Genomic DNA, 17,709 nt, shown 5'->3' with positions numbered 1-17,709 from the left:
AAATCACAAGCCTTCCCATCATTTAAAATATCGGTAATATATCATTTAAAATGTCGGTGATATATTAAGCTAGAAAGGTATCTGCAAAACATTAAATTTATTTATAAAATTTCATAGGACATATTATATGGATTAATGTCAATTCAACAAATTTTTTAAGGTAAGTGATATGCAATATTATGAGTAAATGTAGTGTGTGGGTTGTTAATTATTCATTTACATACACCGCCAAAAGGCCTATCTCGTTGATCCATTGTGCTCTATATTGATCCAAGGATACATATCATTAATGAAAAACCATGTTCATAACTTTGTCTAATAACATTTTTGTACAGTTAAAATTTCTGTAAAGTTAAAATTTCTGGGAGGATAATCATGTGTAATTAGAGTAGGTTAACCACTCTACACCAAATCAAAAGCTAACCTTTTAGCAATATAGTATCATTCTATATCTATGAAAATGCTTTATATAATTGTTTTGTTAAGAGGAGCCTATCATAATAATTTAATTAACAATGAGGGTAATTATCATATATTTGGAAGGTGAAAAATCATATCATAATTTAGTGTTTAATAAATAATAATAAAAAGTGATTATTGATTTTTATCTGTTAATCTGAATTAACTTTTTATTATTACTAAAAAAAAAATATAAAATAATTGGTTTGTAATTTATGAGGAGCTATATGTCTATAGTTATCTTAATTTTGTATCTATTGAAAATTAGTTTGAATTTATTTAACAAATAAATTTATTAAGTGTTAAGGGGATGAAATTTTTCAAAATTTGAAAACTTTTAACTTGCCCATATTTTAGGAAATGTTTGAAAAAATGGTTCTTCTTAGGTGGTTACAAATTTGAACAATTATGGAGTTTTACGCTGCGGTATTTAAATTATTTAGTCTAATATTGAAGTATATATGATGAAAATGAATTGTTTTCCTAATCGATTTTCACATTTAAATAATAAATGAATGTTTTTTCTATTGTGACTGATACTTTTTTCTTTTTTTCTTTGCACTACACAAGGGAAGTTTTCCTTTGTTGCCAACAAAGGCTGTTGCTTTTGGTATGAATCCTATTATTTGGAAATTTATCCCCTTTGAGATTATTGAGCTTCTGTTTCATTGGCTTCCTTTGTCGGTCTTGATGAAACTTAAGTTTGTTTGTAGACAATGGTGTCTTGCTTTGGAAAATTCGCTTTTCCTTGCGGCCTGTGTTCGATGTCGTGAGAGAGAGATAGGATTTATTTCTTTCTCCAATCATTATCCCAATGATTTCTTACTAGCATCATACCTTAACAATAGTGGTCTCTTGTCTACTATGGTGTTTCCTTTTCTTCATTTTGCATACAGAATTGAATGTACAGTGGGATCAATAATACTGTTCAGCATGCCTGGAATTTATTTGCATGCAAAAAATTATTTCATTGTCAACCCTTTTACGAAGACGTTTAGAAATGTTGGATTTCTTAGTGTTGGGGAGCGAGGATTCTTCTCTTTATTTCAAAATTTTAGTCCAGGAAATTATGAATGGGTGTTTTTGAAACATGTTCGTAAAAACATCGACTCAAATTTTCTCATTTGCAGTAGTGTTGATAGTGTTTGGAAGAGGACAAAGCTTCCATACGATGGTGTAACTCCACCAAAGGATGCTATCTTCTCTAACGAAATTTTTTATTGGGTATATCTAGACAGAGATTATGAAGATTACCCTACCTATGGTTACACTATCTACTTGTTGGAGTTGAGTAGAAACAATTGGCGTTACTCATTTGTTCCTCTTGTTGACATACAATGTATGTCATTAGGGTTATACAAGAAACAATTTTTTGTGTTGTTAATAATGGTCGCACATCTCTTTGGTCACTTGAAGAGATATAGAATTTTCAATTACGTCGATTGTCAAAGGAGAAAAGTTTGGAATATTTTGAAGATGATTGGGGACATAGATGGTCATTGCTTGAATCTATCTCTTTGGATATAAATAATAAATGTGTTGATTACCTAACTTTGCGCATAGTTGGAGAAAAAGTCCTTATGCTCGGTTGGTCTAGAGTGTAGTTAAAGTTGGATGATTTACTAACTGGACTGCGAAAAACCACAATTGTTGATGGATTGTACGTGCTTGAAGAATCATGCTTATATATACAAATGGTTGAACATTTTGTTGATGTGATTGAAAATGGAAATAGTTTTCGTTTATTCCTAAAGCAGATTCTATTGTTGGGATACCTCCACTACCTGTGGATGTATTCAATTAACATTTGAGGCATGAAGATGTTTTCTTTTGTATATTACTAGAGACCATATGTATGTTTAATGTTTTTAAATATTTTTTTGATCATTGTAATTCAAATTTTGAAGTTATATTAAGGACATAGCCTCATGATTCTATCTACAATTTGTTTAGGATTTTAATGATGTCATTCAAAATGGAAATGTATTTTTGGTTATTCAAAATGCAGATTGTATTCTTCACATAGCTTCACTACGTGTGGATGTATTGAATTAGTGTTTCAGGCTTGAACACATTTGTTTCTTGATAATGAAAAATACCTTGTGTGTGTTTTCAAATATTTTTTTAACATCATTGTAATTCACATTTTGAAGTTATATTGATGACATACGTATGGTAAATTTGGAATGTGGTTTGTATTTATTTGTTATTAATTTCTAGAACTTGTTGTTGTATAGATTATGTGTAAGGGGAACATTTTTCCATGTGTTTCAAGTTTGTCGTGGGAAACACAATTTATCAAATATTTATTCTATGCACATTTGTTAGTTTTTAGTTATTTCAATATTCAATAGTATGTGTTAGCATCAAACGAAATTGTGAAACAACTTTTGAATTGAATTTGACTTTATCATAGAGATGTTGAGTGAAATAAGAAGCAAGACTGGTGCAAAAAGACCTCACTCTGTTGTTACACGATAATGATTAAGTGAATACCAATGACAGTGGTATCAACAGAATAAGGAAGTCATTAAAGTGCAAAGAAGAGATGTGCATCTGCGAAATAAATAGCTTTAGAAAATGATGAAGAAGGAGGATTTGTAAATCATAAGTATGAAAAGAACATTGGTTTTCTGTAGTAAAAATTTTGTTTTGATGGTCGTTTCGTTGGATGTTTATCATCTGAAAGAACTTAGATTTTTTGAAGGTCTACTAACTTTTGTCTTTTTCGGAATATTGTGTTTCTAAAGAGACTCTTTATATGAAAAACAATGGTATTTTCTATGAAAACAATGAAATAAATGCAATTTTAGGAGTTGATGGGAACTGTAGGAATGAAGAATTTCCTCAAATGGTTGAAAATTTGGGAGACTGTGTTGGTGAAGAGTGTTAGGCGTTTCTTGGTAGTAACTATATTGTTAATATAGATACCACTGATGAATCTGTATGTAATGTATTTGTTGCAACAATGTAGGGAGTTCAATTTTTTTTCTTTTGCATTTTTTTCTTATCCATATGAACTTTTTACTGTTCTATTTTTTCTCGTATTATTTTTGTAGAATAGTGTCAAAATGATTACTTACCGGAAAATAGATTAAGAAGTAGTCAAATCTTTATTTCTTGCCGAATGCGAGTATCGACGACCAACTTGTTGAAGTTCACGAAATGATGAAACATATGGTTTGACTAGTCGTAAGCTTAGAAACATTCGTCTACACATAAGAGAACATTTTGTTTGCATGTTTGTTTGCTTTTTTGTTGATTCTTTCCAAATTTTGGTCTTCTTCCATATATCTTCTAAGATGTTGTATGTTTTGGAATATTGTGTTTACATAGGGACCCTTGATAGAGATGAGAACCTTAGGGGTTGTGGAAATGGTACAAGAGATGTTATAATGGAAGATAGGGAATCTGATTCAATGGAAGAAGTTGTTGCATATGATTGTTTTGGTGATAGTAATATGCTTTCTAGAGTGGTTGATGATTTGGGCTGGTCTATTGGAAGTGTTGGAACCAATATTTCTCGATGTAGCTCTACAGAGAATATTGTTGAAGCTAAAGAATATGATAATAATTTTCCTCTTGGAAGAGCACAAATTCTTAATGCATATTTATTTTGAAAGGTTAAGTGGTTGTCAATGCTAAATTTATATTATTTTACAAATTTATTTATTGATGTTTTTTCATAGAATTCTATTGAGGTGAATAGTGGTCAAGAAAAAAATTGCAAGCAACACAAGCAATATCAATTTGATGATTTGCACATGGACGATGCAACAATGAAGAAAATGTAAATTGTTTTTTGTTTCATTAACAAATTTGATTTGTTTTTATAGATACTTTGTGCTTACAAAGGTTATTTTCTTTCTTCCAAGAAAAAATTGGTCAGGTGTAATGAATGTAGAAGAATTGTTTTCCCTTCTGTTATGGAAAGAAATGATAAAACCAATACTCTAGTTCCATGAGTTGTTTCACATCATCGCCAATCTAGAATGGTGTTTTGTAGAGAAAATGAAAGTGTTCGTTATTGTTTTAGTGAACAAATGGTTGATGTGGATAAAACCTTTTAGTCAAGGATTGATAGTTTATCTGTTGCATATGTGTTATGTATATAATAAATGTTATCTTGGTATACAAGTTATGAGATTGCACGAGGGGTCGATTTGTAAATGATGGAAGTCTGAGAAAGGTGTTCATCATTTTTCTCACTTTAACAACATGGATCTACGTGAGCAATGTGAGGTTCTAAGAGTTTTGACATAAGTTGAACAAATGATAATAGCGCGGGTAAATATAATATTGCAAGTGACACATGCTCGTGGTCGTCAATAAATATAGCAGCCACACGATATGTTTTCCACGAGATATTTCTTCAATTGAAAAGAAGCTTCCATGGCGTGTGGAAGAACTAGATTTTTTATTTTAAGAAGGTGAGGTGTTCGATCTGAATACTATGAATGCTATGTGAAGAGACAATTTGTGATGGATACATTGCGTTATAAAATTGAAATGGACAAGTACTACAAGGATGTGGAAATTGACATGGATTCAATTTCTTCTCTCCCGAAAAGACCTACTGATGTTTCTAGCAGGTTATAGTATGTTCATAGTCATGTTGATGATATACCTAGGATGGATGCAGAGATTGAAATATGTGGGGCTAATTGTTTGCACTGTCACCTATCATACTTTATTTCTCTCTTGCCTAATGAATCCCAGGAAAATGATCGAATTAGATAATTTATTGAGAATGCAAATAACACATCCGTTGAACCAATAGATTGGCCATATATTGGTACATCTCTCATTAATGAATATAATACTGAAGGACTGCTAAATATGGTGTTCACCACTTTATTCCCTACAGGTGATGATGATTGGTTGCATCCTCGAATTTGCAATGTTCAAATTCATGAATATGGTTTGCATCTATTGAGATTTTATGATCAAATATTTGGAAGACATCCTAGGTTTTAATATTTGTTATTGAATATGATTATGCGGCATCACAGACACACAAAAAAATTCATTTTTTTTGAAGAAAAATATTCATTATAATGTGCCTGCAACTGTTCAGGAGTTGCGTCAACAACTTTCTGATTTTCCAAATAATAATTTGGCTGAGAAATTAATGCATTTTGGATCTTGTCTTAGGGGTAAAAGAGCTTATTGGACAAAATTTCATTTTGAATTAACTAATATGATCAACCAGATGGGTTGCGCTACTTCATTTTTTACATTGAATGCGGTTGACACAAAGTGACCTGATTTGTATAATGTTATGCCTTCAACCAGAGATTGTCATCGACAAAGTGAGCATGCTAGAAAGATTCAAAATGTTATTCAGTACCTACATACAGTTGTTATGTACATGCACCAAAGATTCAATATTTTCCGTGACATAGTCTTGCATAGATATCTTAGTGTTATAGACTTTTGGTATATGCTTTCTGTTGTTCCTTTTGACAATTTTATAATGATGTGAAGGAAAATGTATGTTGTTATGATTGCTTATTATATGTTAACTACATGTTTTGAATATTTTTAGGTACAAATGGCAGCATAGACATTCCACCTGTATCCACGGTTTTTTGTGGTTACCTGAAGCACTGAATATGGAAACAATGGATTGGTCCAATGCGATTGTTGTTGGTGTAGAAAAGCAGTACTTTGAAAAATATGTTATAGCATGGAATTCGTGTGACATATATCATCAAAATGTCATGATACCTTGAAATTTAAATGATTATCCATGCATTAAAGGAAATTTCATCCTAAAAGTGGTCTGCTAAGGAAAAATAACAAAATAATAGAGTACGAGTTGTGAATTTTTTAGGGAAAAGAAGAAAAATACTTTTTTAATAGTATTTTTTATTATCTCCTTATATTTTTACTCAAATTTCAAATGTAGACACTCATTGGATATAGAATTAAATTGTGCATCCAATGAGTACCCATTATGCATACTTTTGAAAAGCCCTGCATGGATAAAAATTACAGATACATTAAAAAAGCGTGTGAAATTTGAGTAAATATATAAGGAGATAAGCCAAAAATACAATTAAAAGAAGTTGTTGTTTTCTTTTCCCTCCAAAATATTTACATGTACCTCTTTTTCAACTTAAAGGATTTTGATTGGTTTACATATTATGACATGAAAATTACGTGAAAACTTCATGGGTGCTTTTAGGCTAAAATTTCCTCTAATGTCTTTTGAACACTGAACAAAATTTTTCTTGCAATCCCAAAGAAGATTATGAGAATTTAGTTAACCATGTGCAAAGGCATACAAAATGCGGTGTTGATTCTTGTTTACGTAAAAAAGGGTTTTTTCTTTCATGTCGCTATCATGCTCCATGGGAAGTTCGTGCAAAATCAGCATTGTTGATAGATGAAAAAGGGAGAAAAAAGTATGAACTCGCACAAAAATGACCGTTCAAATGTTGACAATGCTGATGTTTTAACAATGTGGTGAGCAAATGTTGATTGTCAGCCAATTATTTCTCAACATTAGGTTTTGAAGTATATTGAAAAATATGCTTCAAACGTAGAGAAAAGATCTTAAATTTATCACAAAATGTTGACTAGAGTTGTTGGTGGGAGTGGGTATGAGGTTCCTATATTATTTGCGTATAGAAGGTTCCTTGCTGAGACGGTTGTTGAGAATGACTTTGGAGCTCAAGAGACATTCCATTTGTTGCTAAAGTTGCCTCTTGTTGTCTGTAGTCATAAATTGTTCTCCTTGAATGTTGGCAAGAAAGTGTACCAAAGGGTTTTGCTGCATTCTGACTAATTTTTTGTGGAAACGATTTCATTCAGGTTTATCAAAGTTGGCCTATTTTTTTGGAACATTTATGCTTGATACAAATAGCAAGATCATGGAGATTTGAGGAGAAGCATAGGCAGGAAAAATGGAGGCCATGTGATAAGCATGCTATCATTCATGTTTGTCCATGGTTTTATGTTATTCCTGATGAGAGGTTAGAAGAGTTTGAAATGTTTTGTTGGAGTGAGTTTCTTTTACACAAGCCATTTCGTGATGTCGGTTTAGATATTTGGTTGTCTACTCAAAGTATTGTTGGGAGTTGGACGAAATGGAGATATTGCGTGGGGCATGTTCATTGAGGCCCTTTTCCAAATGAAGGTGATGAAGAAAATGTGGAATCGCTTATACATGAAAAAAAATTGATCGCTATTTTGAAGAGTGGTAGGTTTTTTGCGGTTAGTTCCTCCAAGCTGTGTAAACATTTCAGACCTTGATAATTATGGTAGAAGGGACTTTGATGTTGATTATAATTAGTAGGAAATGACCGTCTCAAATGATTTTTGGTAAGAAGGGGTCAATTTTGTAAAACATCTTCAATTTGCAAGTGTTTTGAATTGTGGGTTCGATAGGGACACATATTTTTCGCCTTCCCCTCTATCAGAAAAGGAATTAGTTGTTTTTGAAATTATTTTTCGACACTTTTCTAATGGTTAAAATGATGGTGCTTTGAAAATGATTATTCCAAGTACTGTTAGTATAGGGAATTCTTCTCTCATTGGGTGTATTTCTCATGTTCTTTCTACCGCAATAACCAATGGAAAAAGTCCTTTGTTATTGCTTGCTCCAACTGGTATTGTTGCTTTTAACATACATGGCAAAAAATACATTTTTCTTTCAAAATTCCTATAAAATATATGAAGCCACTGTGTGGGAAGGCTTTGGTTCTGTTCCAAGAAGAAATGAGGCACGTTAGATATATATTGATTGATGATATGAGCTTTATAGGTCCAAGACTATTCATACAAATAGATTCTTGTTTGTGAGAAGCCTTTCTTGAAAACAAGGATTGTCCTTTTGGTGGTGGGTCCATCATTCTTGTGGGTGACCTTGCCCAACTACCTCCTATTAAGGATATGAGCTTTATAGGTCCAAGACTATTCATACAAATAGATTCTTGTTTGTGAGAAGCCTTTCCTGAAAACAAGGATTGTCCTTTCGGTGGTAGGTCCATCATTCTTGTGGGTGACCTTGCCCAACTTCCTCCTATTAAGGATAAACCCTTGTATGCATGTAGAACAACTGGGAAAGTTTTGTGGGAAAGCTTCAACATTGTAGTGGCTCTAGACAAAATGTATAGGCAACAAGGAGATGATATGAGACAAGCATCGTTTCACAATCTTTTAACCAATATTAGAAATTCAGAGAAACTTCTCTTATTGACTGGGATTTTCTTATAACCCATGTTGATAGTTGATTGGATCAACAGGAATAAATTTTATTTGATTCTTCTATTCACTTTTTTGCGATGAATAATCTCATCAATTTGCACAATCGAAATTTTTTTAAAGAGTTAAATTATCCTATTCCAAGATGTGTTGCAGAGAGTAATAGAAGAACATAAATAAGTGATAGTGATGATAACATATTGGAGCATGAAGTACTGCAATTTCGTGTAGAGTGTGTGATGTTAACATGTAATTTGCGGGTTGTAGCTAGTCTGGTTAATTGTGCACTTGGATATATTGAAAATATTTTCTTTGTGCCTGGTTCAAAGCCGCCAAAACTTCAACAATTTGTTACAGTTATGTTTGAAAATTATTGTGGTGTTCCATTTGATAAGAATTCTACAATTCTTGTACTGATTTTGCCTGTTCTTAGGGGGAATATGAGGAAAATGCCTTTGAAAATGGCATGGACATTGACAATACACAAATCACAGGGGGTGACTTTACAACAAGCCACTGTAGATACTGGAGACAGAGAGAGGCAGGGTCTCACATTTACAGCTATATTGAGAGTGAAATCAATAGATGGTTTGCAGATTTCATTGTCTTTTTCTTTTCAACGTTATGCAAAACTGAAAGATAGTGCATATGTTACACTTAGAAAGAAAGAGGAGGAATGATTAAAGTGAATATCATTTTTGGGGTATTTATCTTCAATATAGTTTTCTATTCATGAATTCTTTTTTTGTATTTTTTCTTTTTGGTTCCAATTATTTGTATGCATCTCTTTAAGTAAAAAGAAGATTACATCTATTTAGTTATTATTTTTTGCAATTATTTGTATGCACCTTGATAAATTATTTGTTTTCCTTTTTGTTGATTTCAATAGAATTGTTGATTACTAAAGTAAGTCAATTGACTATTTCAGAGGAATTGATGTTTGATTGCTTGAATTGTAGTTGTTTGCATTTTTTCTCTCATTCGTTTCAATACTTTTATATTTATGTATGGATATGAAATAACCAAAATCATAAATCAATAGTTTTATTTCTGTTAATTTGTTTTCTTTCAATGTACTGATTTTAATTGTATGTTTTTGTCAATGATTCATAGATATGGGGAACAATGATGGTAATTATTACATTGGAGTGATTAATTCTATTACAAAAACCATTAGTTTTGTTACCTTCATTCACGCAAGGTTTGATAAACGATATGGCTTTCATCTTGATTTTGTCGATGAGCATATCTTTTTTTAGTGGAATGAAATCAGATGTTCACACTTTATATCATTTGCACCAAAGATAATCGGGGAGGAAGACAAGAAGGGACTGACTTGAAAGCGTGAACTATCATGATCATTATCCTCTTGATTTGAATTGGTGTTGTTTTTGCCACTACTCTAGATGTGTTTTGGAAGAGGCTTATATCAAATAATTATGTTCTCGTCGAGTGTTGAGAGTTAAATTTTGTTGTGGAATGTGTTGTTATTGTTATTGTTATTTCTTTCAAAGTTAGTAAACTTTGCGTTGTTTTCATTGGTCATGTAATGTTTAAAACGTCATCTCATTTTTTTGTCGCAATATGACCAAGATTGTCAAAATCGTCCTTTCTTAACTATCTTCAATGCTTGTTAGTGATTCAAAACAATTGTTGTTGATGCCGAAATTTGTGTTCTCTTCAATGCATTTACTTTTTCCTATGCTTATACTTACTCGTCAGTATTTGTATTTATATTGGTTTTTTTTAATTTTCTAAGATTATTTTCATGTAATTATATTAAACTTTTATTTTTCTTAATTTATATTGTTTAATCTTTTATTATATTATTTTTATTTATGTTATTTTACCTTTTATTATATTAATAGTATTCTCAATAATAATATTTTGCATTATATAAGAAATAGTATTATTATTAATAGTGTTAATTACTAACATTATTATAGATTTTTAATTAGCAACATTATTTTATATTTTTAATTACCAACATTATTTTAGCAACATTTCAAATTGGTTAATGATATAGTTTTCTATCTCTATTTCGGTTATTAATTTTTATTATTAATATTTCATTGTTAATTTGATTTTTTATTTTATGATATTTTTCTATCATAAATAATGTTATATATTTAGGTTATTATTTTTTATTAATATGTTTTATATAATTTCATGTTTTGTTTTATGAAATTGTATTCAATTATTTTTTTATCATATTTACTTATATGTGCTATTATCAATTTCTAAAATTATTTTAAATTATTAATATTAATTATTATATTATATGCCTATTGGCGTTTATAAACCACATTTATATTAATATAACTGTGGTTATGCTAATATTATATGAGTTACATATAAATTTAACATATCTCTTTAGAAAATTATTCTTATTTTGAATTCTAATAAAATTTTATAATTAATATATATATATATATATATAAAATTTTCATTTGATATGTTTTATAAAACTTTTTTAATTTAATTTTTTCAATGTATAATGTATAAATTTTTATATGTAGAGATTTTTTTTATAAGTATCCATTTTTTATATAGTTATTGAATAAAGTTTTGAAGTATTATGATTTATAAATATATATTATCATTATTTAATTTTTTAAAATCTTATTTATATATATATATATATATATATATTAAACAAATAGTTTAAAATTTTATTATTAAAAAAAACTTATTTTTTATAACACTGAGTAAGTTCTACTTATACTACATCAAATCAACTAACAAAGAAGGGGTCATTATATGTAATAAATAATGATCAAGTAGGAAAAAATTATGTAAAGTAATTACATAACTAACAGCTTAAATGGAGTACCATAAAGCTAATAGGTGAATATATACAACCACAACACTTGAATCGGCTATTGCTCAATTAATCTAGAAGATTAAATTTATCAAATATTATTATTATTATTATTATTAAATGTAGTGTAAATTATATTTTGTTATTATTTTTATTTTTATTTAATTGCTAGTATAAAATATTATTTTATGTTTCATTACAATAATATATATTTAGTTTTTTTTGAGATTTTATATATTATTCATCTAGTGCTCCAATACAACACGTGACCTATATTTTCTAGAGAAATAAAGATGCCAAGTTTATTATGGAGGAGATAATTTTGTACTAGTATAGATCCATCTTAACCATATATTTAGTAATTCTCAAGAGGGATCAAATTTCTTAAAGCCCAAACCTTTTTTATATGAAAAAATGTTTGTATTTCTATAAATTTGAACCCTTGTGCATGTGTGTGTGTGATGGTGTGTGTATTATTTAAATTGTGTTTTTGAATGCATAAATGGATTTAATGACTTGAAAATCCCACTAGGCACTTGGATTTTGTAGACTATAACTTAAAATTGCAAGTCTAACAAATATTTTCTAGATTTTACATAAAATTGATGGAAAAATATACCTATAATATGTTTTAACCAAGCTATTTTTTTTTCAAAATTTCAAAATATATATAATATATACATAGTTGAGATTGAAACATTTTATTTATAACCTGCATGAATAAGAATTGTTATTATTATTATTGAATGGGTCATATTAATTCTTTATTAAGAGTTAGATGAATTACACATTTTTCTTTATCACCAAGTCATTATTTTTTTTTACTTCAAATTACTTCCCCTCTATAAGCATTCAAATATTTTATTTTTATTATAAAAAATAAATATATTTATATGAAGTTGATATTGAAATATATTAGTTAATATGGATATTCAAATAACTTATATGAACTCTTTGTTAAAATATTTTTAAAAAGCATAAGAACCATTTTCCTAACACTAAAAAGCTGAAAATATAAAAATTTAGTATTTTTTTAGTTATTTAATCATTTTATTTTTCTTATATGAATTGAGTTACTTCACATGGATATTCAAATATTTTATTTATAATAGGGAGTGAGTGTAAAATATTTTTTCAATATCTCCTTCATGTCTTTGTAATATCAATAAATAATTGAAAGTAAAATATTTTCACCACATCTCCTTGGTATTGGGTTATGACAATTTTAATTAAAAATATTGAAACATGTATATCCATTTAGTATTATAGAATCACTCATCATCGTCATACAATACACCTCTAGGTGCAATAATAACATCAATATTAGAAATATTAAAATATGTAATTTTTTTGGAAACACTAAAGATGGCATTAAATCCAATGTTGTATAAAGAAGGCTTTTTGTTTTCATTTGACTTATAATTTTTAGGTTTACAAGAGTTCTAGCAATCTATTCCTATATTTTTCTAAATATTAAGAATGTTATCCATATAAGTAAAAAAATGACCCATGCGAGGATGGAAAATATCATAATCAATTGCATACCTAGTATTCATAGCTTCAATATCTTGCATAAACCAACAAATACCACATTTCTCCGATAACATATTACGATGTTAGGAGACAAAGAAAAGGGTGTGTTTAAATGAAAATTGAGCTTCTATGCATGACATATACATAATTTTGTGAATAACCAAGGAACGTATGCATAATAACGCATAACAATAAAATAAAGATGGTCCATTAAATAATAGAATGAAAATATGCAAGACACATACTTTAACAAGATTCTACTAGTTTCAATATGGGTAATTATGGAAGCCAACCCTTTCTTCGTTGCAAAAATATCCCATAGTAAGTCACAATGATCTGAAAATGGGGCTCTCAGGATTCTTGTCCAACTTACAAGAACCTCTCCCACTTCAAAAGCTTTAAATTTTCCTAAGTCTTAATGATTAACCAATGCGGAAGTAAGAAATTCTTGAAAATAAGGTGTATGCTTGTATTTGTTTTCAGCTGATTATTTACTTTAAAATCTGTTGTTTGTGTTGATATGGGAATGTACTTAAACTGATATATAAATGCATATAACAGTAGTTAAAGCAGCAGTAAAAACAAACGCATAAGACAACAATATAATATGGATTTCATCCTGATATCTTGGGCTACATCTCCTTGAGCTCTAATAAACTCGATTAGGCTCTCTGGGATTATGGCAAAAGTTCTTTTACAAGTTCCACACTCAACTCCAATGTTTACACAGGAATGTTGGGCTCAGAACACCTTCTTATCACTTGACTCCTGGAGCTATTCGGCTTTCTAGCTCTGGCTCTTGGCACTGGCTCTGGCTCTTGCACTGGCTCTTGGCTCTAACTCTAGCTCTGGCTCTTTGGCTCAGGCTCTATTTTTGGCTCTCAGCTCTCGCTTCTAGTGCTTGCTCTGGCTCTTGGCTCTGGCTGTGGCTCGTGGCTCTCTGCTCTAGCTTCTCTAAGTTCTTTCTCTCGGCCTTTGCATGCCTCTGTGAGTCGCTCGACCTCCAAGAAACTTAAACAACAATATGTTGTTGTCAATTGAGTTCTCTGGCTTTTCACTCGACCTCTGAGTGACTCCAAAGACTCTCTGGGCATTCAGATTTTTCTCGTTGTTCGCTCTCCTCTCTTCTTTTGTCAGTCTGTGGCTTTAAGCCATCTGCTTCCTAACTGTTCTTTTCTACTTTTAGCTCTCTCGTTGCCTTTCTCTGTCCGTTCGAATCCATTATTTCGGCTGTTACAATCACTGCATCATACCTCACAGGGAAGTGGCCACCTATTCGTAACAGATAAGTGTCAGGTTCACCGGAAACATTGGATCATTTGAAACGATCGTTATTTTCGTTTACTCCAAGAATGCCCATGAAACACGAATCTCTGCCAACTCATCGTCCATGTTGGACTTAAAATGTTTATGCGTTGTAGCTCATTTCTCCCTCAGGTCTGGTCATCCATCGAGTGGAACCTCCGTCGTTAGATCTAGGGCCTCCAGATCCTACGATTATCGCTCTTATCGCGCAGTTGACTTGCTCGATTGTTAGCCCGTGATGAGAGCGGTTTTCTCTCTCATATGCCGTACACGCATCATTCAACGTATGGCATCGCTTGGTCCTCTGACAAACCCGCTTACCACCCAAAACGCCTCCAATATTCTGCCGGTTTTGGAGTGCAGGACCTGCCTGTTAGTTTCAGCGCTTTTCCCACGGTTTTCCGGTTCCCCTATTGACCAAGCGCTCGGGGCTTTTCTTTCTTGAGGGGTTTTTCCCAGCGATGCGCGATCGCGCATGAGAAACAGCCTCTGTTTCTGGATTTGAGCTTCCCAACTGCCATTTTTGCACCATGCACAGTATCCATGGACCAACGATCAAGTGCTTTGACCAAAGGTCCTTGTTTCTCCATGCTGGCTGCAAATTACCATTATTCAGAGGTTATTTCTGATAAGCTCGATATCCACAAGACATTGAACTTCGGCATGAGTTTCTTTATAGAGTTTGGGTAACTTTAAGAGGGTTTAAGGATCCAATTCGGATCACTCCTTCCCACTAAAAGAACTTTTGGTGCACCAAAAGACTAATATACTAATCTAAGAAGTAATGAGAGTAACAACACCCTCTTCTTTCAGCCTCCCTACACTTGCCTTTGCATAGTGCCTATGAACCACAATCTCTAACCACTTCCCTTCTTGGATGGGTTGGTCGTCTTGGGAAGAATTGTTTTCCTCCTTGACTTCATACAGAACTTCTATTGTGAAGTTTACAGAAGGTAGTTTGAAATTCTTTTCCTTGATCCTTGATCCAAGTTGGCTCAAAGGAATGTGAAGTACATCCGCTCCACAAAAATTTCATTTGTACCTATTTGAAAAGTTGCCAACAACAACTGTTAACAACAATAGGCATACAAACAACAACTGCATGGGCTAACTCTTGCTTCAACAAGGAAATAGATGTCACATCTTGTGAACCCTTCCATGTCTTATATCTACATACAAATTATTAACTAGATAACAAGCCATTAAAACATGCCTTTAAAACAAATGACCCTTCAGGTCAAGCATTTATAAAAATACCTTTAGGACTCTTTTCCAAAAGATGAAACACTTCATCATTATCTCCATTTTGGAGAACAAGTTAACTTCTCCCAAGCCAATCATTACATGCATCTCATGCTCATGCATGCATTCCATCTTTTAACTTTTTCTTAAGTACACTGTACTTTCGAAGTTGAAATTAACATACTATTGCAGCAATAAAGTGAGTTTCCTACTCAACTTCTTTCTATTTACCATTTTGGTAAGATCCTGCAACTTGCATTTATTCCACAACGAAATGCAAACAAATGCATCAAAGGACATGCAGTTTTAATTGGATAAGAATTCTAAAGATTTCTTACCAATCCATTTCAAAGATCCCTCCTTGGCTTGCACATCAACATCAATATGTGAATCATCCTGAAACACATCAATCATGGAATCTTTATTTCCATCCCTGCCATTTTGTTTTTCCACCTTCTCCTTCAGCTTTGGTGGAAGCAATGCTAGTTTCAAAGTCCAACACCCTTCAACAATATGCCCTTGCTTATGGCAGTAAGTGCAACACATGTGCATCCTTTTGACAACATGATTTGCCTTGTCCTGTGGACCTTTGGCTACTTGCTTCTTTTCCTTCAAAATTTTCCTATATGTGGCCATCCTCTTCCAACATCTAGAAACATAATAGTTATCCAAACCACAAAAGGAACATGCAATTATTTTTCCATGCTTTACAAAATCAAAAGGAGTTTGTTTAGAACCAGATTTATACCTACCTCTTTCACCTTTATTGCCTTCATGAGGAGGTGAAGCAAATGAAGTAGTAGCTCCCTTTGGAACACCATCACTTTATTCAAGGCTGTCAAAGTTTTCACAACCCTCTAGTTCAAGTATGTGCTTCTGATCACCTGCATCATGCGAATGATGTTTTTAGCTATTGCATTCCTCCTTAATACAATCCTCACACTTTTGAGGTAGAGGACCTGCAATGAAACTCCTTTTCGGAACTGTTTCAATGGCCTTCATGGCAGCTTTGGAACTCTCTCCATAAGATTGTCCATAGCCAAGACCCAAATACTTAGGCCTTTACTCAACCATTATTGGCTCAATAATACCTTGTGCATGTTTGCCCAATCATTTTCCTTCATAGCCCATCTTGGACATTAGCTTGGAACCTATGCCTCTGGTATGTTTTTCAAAAGAAGCAATATAAGCATTCTTAGAAGAATTTGAAGACAAACAAGAATGGTTTACCTCTTCTTCAAGCGGATACTTGGCCAAGGCTTCTTTTGCAACAATGAGTTGTGACTTCAACTCACGCATCCTTTTCAGGGTCATACTTGCAATATGAATTTGCCTGTCCATTTCCTGCAATTTTCCAGAAAGCATCTACTTCTCTTCTTCCACGCAATTCAACTGCTCTCTAAGTATGCTGCTCTTCCTTCCATCCTCATACGTTTTTCTCACCATATCCATCATGGTGGACAATTCTTGCTTCATGTCTCCGTCAAAGGAACTTGTGAAGAAAGAGGAATGTGAGGACTCCCTTGTAGAATTTGTTATTATGCCAATGAACAAAAGAACTTCAAACAAGATTAATAAAGAGCTTACTCAAGCAACCTTTTGCAACAAACCTATTGTGCTTCAAGGGTTGCTTTGAGGCCTTTTGGGGATAAGAAGAATGCCTTCAGCCCTTCTTCCTTCTTGTCCTTCCTGGATTGAGCTATCAATAGCTTTCCCTTTACCTCTACAAACTCAAACAATACTCAGTCTACAAACAAGCATATAATCAATCAGACAATCAATCCATGACTACCCAAACACCTTTTGGACAAGCTGTTATGAAACCAGCTCACAAAAATATAGAAATATAGATCAACATCTTATAATTCAGCCTCTTCAAGGGGGCAACCTCCTTTACATTACATAAATGAACAATTCTTGGATGATTCAAATGAAAAAACCTCCTTTATATGTATAAGAGTCTAAGGAGTCACAATATAACCAAGCCGACCTAACAATAATAATATAAAGGCACAAAAATAACAATTGAGGGATTTTATGGGGCACAATAATAACAATATGGGGACAATAGGGGCACAACAAGATTAATAAGGGATACAACTACAATAGTAATGGTGGCATCATTAGTATTATAGGGA

This window comes from Pinus tabuliformis, chromosome 6 (assembly GCF_031772625.1).
Source record: "Pinus tabuliformis cultivar Carrire ecotype Pingquan chromosome 6, CPIR1, whole genome shotgun sequence".
Classification (NCBI taxonomy): Eukaryota; Viridiplantae; Streptophyta; class Pinopsida; order Pinales; family Pinaceae; genus Pinus; species Pinus tabuliformis.
Note: the sequence above shows the minus strand (reverse complement) of the source record.